Source organism: Esox lucius, chromosome 9 (assembly GCF_011004845.1).
Source record: "Esox lucius isolate fEsoLuc1 chromosome 9, fEsoLuc1.pri, whole genome shotgun sequence".
NCBI classification, from domain to species: Eukaryota; Metazoa; Chordata; class Actinopteri; order Esociformes; family Esocidae; genus Esox; species Esox lucius.
The window spans coordinates 7,609,087-7,619,896 of record NC_047577.1 but is presented as its reverse complement, the minus strand read 5'-3'; positions in this window follow the sequence as shown (position 1 = coordinate 7,619,896).

The window sequence follows — 10,810 nt, the reverse complement described above, 5'->3', positions numbered from 1 at the left end:
TTGCAGAAATTCACCCACTATGCTGTACTTTATTTTCCCATAGATGTTGTGTTGGAGATAAAGCCTACAACTGTGTCAGACGGGAACAGGGTCACTCTGACATGTACAACTAAATGTAATCTGGAACCCAACCCAGAATACAGTTGGTATAAGAATGGACAGCCTATAGAAAACACCAACACCAACTCTACTGTCCATATCCTCTCAGTCAGAAGTGAGGATGCAGGCAGATTCTCCTGTGGTGTCAAAGGTCATGAGACTTTCCTGTCTCCTGAAAAGACTCTCATTGTCACATGTAAGTACACAACATTCTTGGGTTGAATACATTAAATATATAATGTGTATACATTAATTGGACACACCTACTAACTTAAGTTCCACATTGTTGAATAACATAAAATACATAGAATATATGGAATACGGTTGATTCTTTGCATTGATGACAGTTTTACACAATCTACAACACTTTGCATTCTGTCAACCCTTGAAGAAATACAAAACAGGAAACAAATAGTCTATAATTGGTAGAGGTTATTGTTCATTTGAGACAGTTTAAAAAAACATTTTAGAATGTTATAAAGGTTTTTTGGTTTAGTTTTATTTAAAAAAAAATAGGGGGGAGGGGTGTGGGCTTTGAGAAAAAGGCATTGTAAAAAAATATTATTGAAATTGCATGAGCAAAAATGTTCTCACTGAAAAACTTAACCATCAAGCTAAGAATGTTGTTTTCCATGTGTTAGTCAAGGTTAGTGTTGACTTTAGTCCCTACATTTATAAATATATTATTGTCCACCAGATGGCCCAAAACATGGCTGGGTATTTGTATGAGCAATTTCTGATTAATTCTAATTTACAAGGGACAAGACAACACATTTACTAGATTGACTTTTATGGAATGGCTTTTCAAATACATTTCTTATAACATTTAAAATACATCTTTCTATAAACATTATGATCCTAACAGATCCTCCAAAGAACCCCTCAGTGTCAATCAGTCCCTCTGGTGAAATAGTGGAGGGCAGTTCAGTGACTCTGACCTGCAGCAGTGATGCCAACCCACCTGTGGACAAATACACCTGGTACAAGAAGACTGTAACCTCACCAAAAGCATCAGGACAGAGTTACAGCATCACTAACATCAGATCTGAGGACAGTGGAGATTATTACTGTGAAGCTGAGAATGAATATGGAAGTCTGAACTTGTCTTTGTCAATTAATGTTTATTGCAAGTACACTTTACCTTATCCTTTGACAGAATAATATGTACTGTTATATTTCACTCATTTATTGTGAGTGCACATTTCTTCAGTTTTCCTCCTATAAAAGACTGTTTACCTACAACTGTGCTGAAGTACAAGTGATTCACAAAAACACACTGTTTCATATTTCCTTGCAGATGGCCCAAAGAACCCCTCAGTGTCAGTCAGTCCCTCTGGTGAAATAAAGGAGGGCAGTTCAGTGACTCTGACCTGCAGCAGTGATGCCAACCCACCTGTGGACAAATACATCTGGTACAAGAAGACTGTAACCTCACCAAAAGCATCAGGACAGAGTTACAACATCACTAACATCACATCTGAGGACAGTGGAGAATATCATTGTGAAGCTCATAATAGAAAAGGAACAAAGAATTCGATATCTCTGATGGTCATTGTAGCAGGCAAAGTTTAATCCTTCAATTCAAAATTATGTTTCAAGTTAATTTTTTTATTGTAAATACCTATTCTCTCTTTGAGAACACTGTTTTACAGTCTGTGCTGGCTTATGAGATCCCTATGATATCTGTTTATTTCTAATGTTCTATGTACAACCAACTCTGTATTGTATTTTAGGGAAACGGACCTCAGGTGTGAGTAAAACTGTAGGAATCACAGCGGTTGTTCTGGTTGTCATCCTCTGTCTCTCTGGATTCATATGGTTCAGGTGAGGTATCATTAATATGACTTCCATTATTTTACCCAGTTACTCAGATATTTCACTAACTTCATACATTCATTTACACAGCAGAAGGAAGACATCCAAATCCACTGCTGATACCAGAGACACAGCAGACAATATACAGGTGAGTCTGTCAGAGAAAATGTAAATATATACAGCATGTGATCCTTTGTGGAACATGTCCTCATTTTGTCCTTTTGTCCAATCAGACAGACTCCAGACCTGTGTATGACAACGTATCAGACATGGTCATGACCTCTACTGCAGCACAGACAGCAGACACAGACAACCAGGATGTCCTTCATTATGCCAGCATCCACTACTCTTCCTCCAGGAAACAGGAAGTACCTCTGCACTCCACCGTCCAACTGTCTCATCACCAGGAACAGGAAGAGGAAGTCCAGTATGCTGCTGTGAAATTCAACTGTCCCAGTGCTGCCACCCGGTGAGTATATTCTGTCACTACATCAATGTACAGTCAACAGTTGAGCTTGAATGTTATTCGTACTTCATGCTTATACCTCATGTAGGGGACGTCTTCAATAAGCAAAGCATTTCACCCCTGTGTTCATTAGGGGTCAACTGATTTCAGTTCAATGTCAGTGTAATGAATGATATACTCTTCTATAATCAAGGAGTTATGTAGTGATGAAGAAATGTTGGGTTGAATTGCACCCTGTCCCTATTTAGTGCCCTCCGTATGACAAAGATCCATAGGCCCTGTTCAAAAATAGGGCACTAAAAAAGGAAACCAGATTCTGATTGATTCTGAAATTGATCCTTTTAGACCGACAGCACAAACAATTCAAGAGGATCCCAGTATTATCTACAGCACCGTTAACAAACCCAACAAAGAGGACCTGAACACAACAAGACCTGAACACAAGACCTGAACACAAGACCTGAAATCAATTAGACCTGAACACAAGAAGGCCCCAGCCCAACATCTGAACACAAGAAGATTGAAAATATCTTTTCCTGGCATACGCCGGTTTGGAAATTGTGCTGTTCGGTTACTTATCTGACTTATGTGCTTTTTCTGTAAATGTGGCCCCTGTCAATTCTAGACCATTAAAAAAAAACATGCGTTTAAAACATGGCTTTTGGAAAAGGCATTATTGGATTGAATCCTGACTATTGTATATCTGTCTCTGCATATAAAACCCTACTTCCTGTCACGGTGCTTGGTCAACCAGGAAGTGTGCGTCATAATCCCCACGCATTCTCCGGCCAAAGACCTCGACTGAGTTCACAGGTACCCAAGCCTCCTCGAGGAGACGATGGAGCTCAATGGTAAAGATCATACTTGAAAATAATGTACAAAAGACTACAGAATCAAACATTGATTTAAAAAAAGCATAACTGCCCCACAGACAGCCATTCTCATCTGTTGCTATGGAAATGGGAATGTCTGTCAGAGAAATGTGGGTCTGCATGGAAGGTACCAGGAGACAAGCAGGCACATGAGACTGGAACACCTTTTATTCAAATGAGGTGTAGTGGGAGGGGCTTCACTAAGTAACTGTCATCTGTATAAATCATTTTGATGAAGGCAACATTGTTTTCTATTTAATATCCACTGTTTGTCAGTGTATCACCAAGTTACAGAGGTGTAATCCATGTGTTAGGAAACAAGGTTTCTGGAACAAGTTCACTGCTTACCCTTTACAGCTGTTTTTGCATGCAGTTTGGACACATTACTGCATTAAAAACATGTTCTGAATTGTCCATACAGGAGAATGTAATGTGTACATTTGGAGATTGAGCCAATTTTTATCAAGCCGCCAATCAAAAGATTGCATGTGAGTGATATTTTATTTCTAAATATATGTTTTGGTTGTTACAGGAATGTAAATATTTACAGTGTCAGAGTTGGAGGGTTAATCTGCAGAATGATCAGGTCAGATTCAACACTAGGCATTTGACTAGATCCTTATTATGTCGATAGACAGCAGCTCGCAAGTCTTCATCCCCCTTGTTTTATTTTGAACAAGAAATGTAAATGGATTAAAAGTTTCAGCCATTGTTTACCATCTTGAAAGTGACTCCTTTTGCAGAAATTACAGCAGCAATTCTTCCTGGATGAGATATGTGAAGCTATTAGTTTATTATGTAACTTAATCATAATGTAATTCAAAGTTCCAGGATGCCATTGTTGAAGTATGACCTACACTTCCCCAAGTTGGTTGATGAGAAGAGACACAAAGGAGATACATGTACCTGGAGACACTGTGGCACTCAGTCCAACAGAGTCTGAACATTGTAGTTCAGCAAGCAATATTTATACTCGTTTTACACTCTATGTTTGGCTCAGGCCACACTCTTAGTTCCTCTTTTTGACCAGTCCAAACTGGTTCCAGAGTCCAAACCAAGAGTAAGGGGAAACATTTATTTTGAACAGCTAAATGTATTAGTTGTACTTTTTAATGAGTATTAATAAAAAAGTGAACTAAGATATTGGACAAAAAAGGAAAGAAAAACTGATCTAAAAAAAAAATATCACCAGCCAGTAGTAATGCCAATTAGCTAGCTAGACTTACACATTCTCAGTCAGACTGTCAGCTCAGCTGTACAGAGATCAGTTAGTGATGGGACACTTGAAGCAATGCTTCAGTTCGCGCCTCAAGACAGGTCATAACGAAGCTTCGGTACCTGTTTCAGATAAAAGAAAACACCTGATAGATTCTGCACTGTACAACCTGATGTGCTGGCTTTGGGTCTTGAGTCCAATTTGTGTGTGAAAGGAAGGGAAACACTGTAAATGTCCGAGAATGGGCAAGAGTAATGACTGAACAGTCATACTGTAACTGGTGGGATTTATGGAATGGAGCCATTTAGGGGAAAGAATGTGTTCCTCAGTAAAGATTTATAAGATATTTCCCTGTTAAAAAAGCACTGTTCTTCCATCACTGTCCAGGTACAAAAGCTCAGTTGCAAGTTCAAATCACATGTAAAAGCGCACACAAATGTCATCTCTCTTTATTTCTTTACTCACAGATTAAATGTGCACTTTTACATTCAGTATGTACCTACTAATTAGAGAAATAATAACAAACATTTAGGAAAAAAAATAAGAATACACAAATTGTGAACAGGCTTTCGTAATGAAAGAAACATTTTAGGCTATGGTTGTATTGACAATATTGACTTTGCATTGCGAGTGATGTGACTGACGTGAGTCCTTACTGAAGTGAATGACTGAAGCTTGAATTGAGCCAATTGAGTCAATGGGGTAATCATTATTTGACCTGCAGGTGCCCTCAGTGAGCGCTAGAAATGTGCTGGAAAGACTCATCGATTCAACAAGGCCTCATTTGGGCATCACTACGATCAGCCATAATGACCACTGGTAAAGTGAATATCAGTGATAACCTCATTATCGTGGCACCTGTCAGTGGGTGGGACTAATTAGGCACCAAGTGAACATTCTGTCCTCAAAGATGATGTGTTAGAAGCAGGAAAAATGTGAAGCATAAGGATCTGAGTGACTTTGACAAGGGCCAAATTGTGATGGCTAGATGACTGGGTCAGAGCATCTCCAAAACCGCAGCCCTTGTGGGTTGTTCTTGGTCTGCAGTGGTCAGGACCTATCAAAAGTGGCCCAAGGAAGGAAAAGCGGTGAACCGGCAACAGGGTCATGGATGGCCAAGGCTCATTGATGCACGTGGGTTGTGAAGGCTGGCCCGTGTGGTCTGATTCAACAGATGAGCTATGGTAGCTCAAATAACTGAAAAAGTGAATGCTGATACTGATAGAAAGGTGTCAGAACACACAGTGCATTGCAGTTTGTTGTGTATAGGGCTGCATACCTGCAGACCAGTCAGGGTGCCCATGCTGACCTTTGTCCTCTGCCAAAAGCGTCTACAATGGGCACGTGAGCATCAGTACGGGACCATGGAGCAATGGACCAAGGTGGCCTGGTCTGATCAATCTCGTTTCCTTTTACATCACATGGATGGCCGGGTGCGTGTTTGTCGCTTACCCAAAGAAGACATGGCACCAGGATGCACCATGGGAAGAAGGCAAGCCGGCTGAGGCAGTGTGGTGCTTTGGGCAAAGTTCTGCTGGGAAACCTTGGGTCCTGCCATTCATCTGGATGTTACTTTGACGTACCACCTACCTAAGGATTGCTGCAGACTGTGTGGTTGTTCTGGTTCTTGAATATCTCTGTCTTCATGGTGTTCAGCTGAGGTATCATTAACATAATTACCATTAGAAATGCTCAGATATTTCACTAACTTCATAAGTTCATTTATACAACAGGAGGAAGAAATCTCAATCCACCGCTGATACCAGAGACACAACAGACAATAAACAGATGAGTCTGTCAGAGAAAATGTAAATGTATACAGTATGTGTTTCTTTGTGGAACATGTAATAATGTTCTCTTCTTGTCCAATCAGACAGACTCCAGTCCTGTGTATGATAACGTATCAGACATGGTCATGACCTCTACTGCAGCACAGACAGCAGACACAGACAACCAGGATGACCTTCACTATGCCCAAAAAAGTATTCAGCTCACATATGCTTGTACACACAACGGTTGAATTTTTTTTTTTTAGAATAAACATAATTGGCACTTAATTATCATAGTTTTGATTGCGTTTTAGGAAAATATGTTGCTAAAACACAAATCTGCAATAGTGAAACCAGAAAAGGAACCAGGCAAGCCAAGTTCAGCCGGCCCACAATTAAAAGTGGTAAATGTCATGGCCCCTTTGAAAACTGACTTTTTCATCAAGTGAAAAGTTGCGAGGATCGTGGAAACTCCTACTCTTTTACTGCCCAAGGGATTTTGATCTAGCCTATATTACCCAAAAAGCATGCAAGGAATAGTTGCAATATTTATTTTATTTTATTTTAGGCTTACTATAACGTAACAAAGTTTTAGTCTATCCTGACCCCAAAAGCATGCACAGATGTGTAGTCTACATCAAACATCCACCAAAAATAGTTGCAATATAACCATGAACAGGTTTATTTTAGGCTTAATACAACGCAGCTACTGAAGGTTGTGCTCTGACTGGGACAAGAGTCAAACACAGGACCAATTTGTCACAGATCCGTGTCTCTAACCTCAATGCTTTTTAACAAGAGTCAGTCAGTCAGTCAGTCAGTCAGTGAAGTTCATTCTTCTTGGCCGACTTCGCTTACGCGGTCCGGCAAAAAGACAATCATTCCTGGAAAAAAAATGATGTAAAGACTAGTTTTTATTTATTTAAAATGTTTCCTAGTGAGCTGAAGTTGTCCCCTTGAATGCTGCCACATCACTTTGAAACATGTAGTTCAGTCAGTAGAGCATGGGGGGGGGGGGTATGACATTCTGTGAATATGTGCACACAACTCTGTACATTTCCCTGGAGAAGAACGTCTGCTGAACGCCTTAACATGTTTCAGACTAAGTATGATTGGCCTGAGTCTCACCGTACAAGAATGTTGCTAGGAGACAGCTGAGAATTCAGCTACGTAGCGTAGTTATCCTGATAATGTATAGAGGCTGAGCTAACTGTGTTCAGCTAACTGTGTTCAGCTAACTGTGATCAGCTAACTGTGTTCAGCTAACTGTGTTCAGCTAACTGTGTTCAGCTAACTGATCAACGTCAACAGCCAGTCAGCATGACATCCGACCATTCAGAAGGAATGACTGGGATGCATCTTTAGATACAAACATTGACTGGGAGGCGTCCTTGACATGGAACTAATCACCAGATTTAGAGGAAAGTATGAATTCACTCGTCGTGTTTAAAAAAGCACTGAAAGAAATGTGGTGTTGTCACGTCCTGGCTATGCCCCTAGCCATCTCTGCGCTGGGCTGGGGGAATAGTCAGGACAGGACAGGAGGTGGCACCTTTTAGTCTCCCCAATTGGAGGCCCGTGCTGCCCAGGGGCCGCAGCCGCCAGTTCCCCCTGCTGCCCTATTTTCGACGCCGCCAAAACCCGCCGAGGACTGGTCGCCGCCCGAGCCCACCGATGACTGGCCGCCTCGTCCCGTGGCGCCGTCTCCTGTCCCGGCCGCTCTGCCGGCTCTCCCTGCTTCTGTCCCTCCGTCGTCGTCGTCCCGCCCCCCCGCCAGCGGGGTTGTTCCCGGTCTTGAGGTCGGTCCTTTAAGTCTGTTTACGTTCCCTTTTTTGCCCTTGTGGTTCATTTTGGTTTCTCCGTCCTTTGTATGAAATACCCCACGTCACTGGTTGCTGCTGGTTGTTTTTTTTTTGAGTCTTTTGTGTCATTAAAACATGGATTACACCCTTTTCCTCGACTCTGCGTTCGTGTCCTATACCTACCACAACCATGACACTTGTCTATGTTAAATTCTACATGGTCTTTAACCATCCTAAGCACCCAGATGATGAGAATATATTGAATGAGTTAGTGGAATAACATGAATGAGATCACAGGTCTGACCCAATCTACATGGAACCCCTTTCCTGATGTGTTGGTCTGGTCGTCATGTATGTTCATAGTGACAGTGGATCTGACTGCCTTGACTCCTTGTAATGTGAATCCACCTCAGATCTCACACTTACCTGACAGTTTTCTAAAGAACAAAACCTCCGTTCTTCACTTCTAGTCCTGAGAATAAAATTGAAATTGAACAATGAGTGTTGATGCAACGCAACACGTGTTCAATAAGTTACTGTGGTTGTCGTCATTGTTGTTGGCACTGATGTTTTTGTTGTCGTTTTTGTTGTTGTTGACCGGTGAAACCATAAGAATTACTTTGACGTTGAGACCCAGCTGATGATGATGATGTGAATACATTTAATGGGATTATTAAATATTGTGAATGACATCATGAGCAGACTAGATTTAAATAGAACTTTGACCTGTTCTTTGAAGAAGGGTAGAGCAACATATTCTTATGTCTTATAAACGTTCCAAATTGAAGGCTATTTCTAAACAGTTCACATGATTTTGTATGTAGTCAACAGAACACACAGCACAAGACACATTACATCTTTTTGACAAAATCATCCACTTCCTCAAATAACTACGGTGGCCTGTTGAACATTTTCCATTTGAAAAACAATTACGCCCCTTTTCTCAAGTGCCTGTCTGATTGTGATACCGTCTTTATAAGGAAGGAAAAGAAATTTCAGCATCAGGGATTTTTGTCTCAACTATTTTTAATTTCTTTCACCAACAAAACTCCCTTTTTATTGTCACATGGTTTTGCTTCAATGCCATTTAGTTGACTTGTTACACAACAGGAGCTCTTACCTTCACCTGCAAGTAACTAAATCACACACTTGACAATGTCTAGAGGTAATCATTTTTATTATAATATTTGGTTTTGGAGGGTTGACATGTGTGACATTTTGGAGGGTTTGTACTGAATCCTTTTATTTATTATGAGGTGTGTTTAGGGTATTACTTCTAGATAATATATAATATGTTCTTTAATTGAGTGCTGACTTAGGATGTGTCCACAGTATCTTTATTACATAGAAGGTGTGTATATGTGGGTGTGTGTATGTGTTTGTCAAACATAATGACATAGTGTACATTTGTATAGGGCTTCGCTTTAACACTGTGAAGGGTGGATATTTTAACCATCCACATGGGTCTCTTTTTTACTGAAACATTTTTTAAATGTTGAATCCTGCAGAAATATGCTTATTGTTGATGATGATTGATGACGATGAACAGGACGATTTCGAAATAATAATGTCAGCTTGAGAAGTGAGACGCAGACAAATGTAACACACACATGTACATTTTCCTGTAGTGTTGGGAAAAGTGTTTGGGAAAGTGAATTTCAAATTGCTATTTTTGCTGAACAATCAAGTGACATTAAAATATAATTAAATGATGAGTCTGGGACAAGAGAACAGAATCTCACTTTATATGTATGCCTGTTTCAACTAAATGTTTTGCCAGCTAAGTATAAAAACACTTTCAAAGTTTCATTACCATATTAATGTATATATAACTCAAATAATAATGATGTTATAATAACTAAATCTTCCAATAAGTTGTACATCACAAACATTATATACACTGTCCAACTAGCATTAAGACCTTGAGGATTCACATGTAGACAACACTATTAGATCAAACAGAACAGAATTATATGAGACTGGTTCCTCTTCAGTTATGGGTCCTTGTTCTCCATTGAGAGGGTACCTGTCTGTATGTTAAATGTACCAGTCCTAGAGTGAGTGGTTCTTTATATTTCCAAGACTACAGGGAGGGAGATACATCAATGGTCTTGAGAACAACAGGAAGTGTGTTGGTGGTCTTTCTTTGGTCTTTGACAGGTATGTACTGTTTCCTTTCCTTTACATTCCCTCACCCATCTGCATAGGTTTCTTAAAGGAGGACTTAAGTATTATTCGAGTGTGTTCTGTGCACATTCATTGACTCTGAGTGATGGATGCTTTATAGACTGCTCATGAAATCTACTAAGGAATTTACCAGTTTTTTTGTAACATAATTTATTTATTTCTATTAATTTATTTCTATTTAGTACAACGCATTGAATTGCCAATTTGATGTTTTTGTTCTAGTATTTGTTTTTATTCTATTGTAGTTTCATATTTTCTTTTTAGAAGCACATTGAATTGCTTCTATGTATGACTTGTGCTATATAATATAAATAAACCTGCTTGCTCGTGTTTAAAGTAACATCCTGTTTTGTGTGAAGGTGTTGCAGTGGTACTGGGTCAGAGTGTGAAGTACACCTCCCAGAAGATCTGTGCCTTGAAGGGGTCAACCGTGGACCTGTCCTGCTATTACACAAATCCCTGGGGTTACACAGTCACAGCAACTGAATGGTATTACAGGAAACATGGAATCTGGACTAAAATCCCAGATAATTCTGCTGGTCGTGTATCGTATCGTGGGAATATGGACAATGACTGTACCCTGA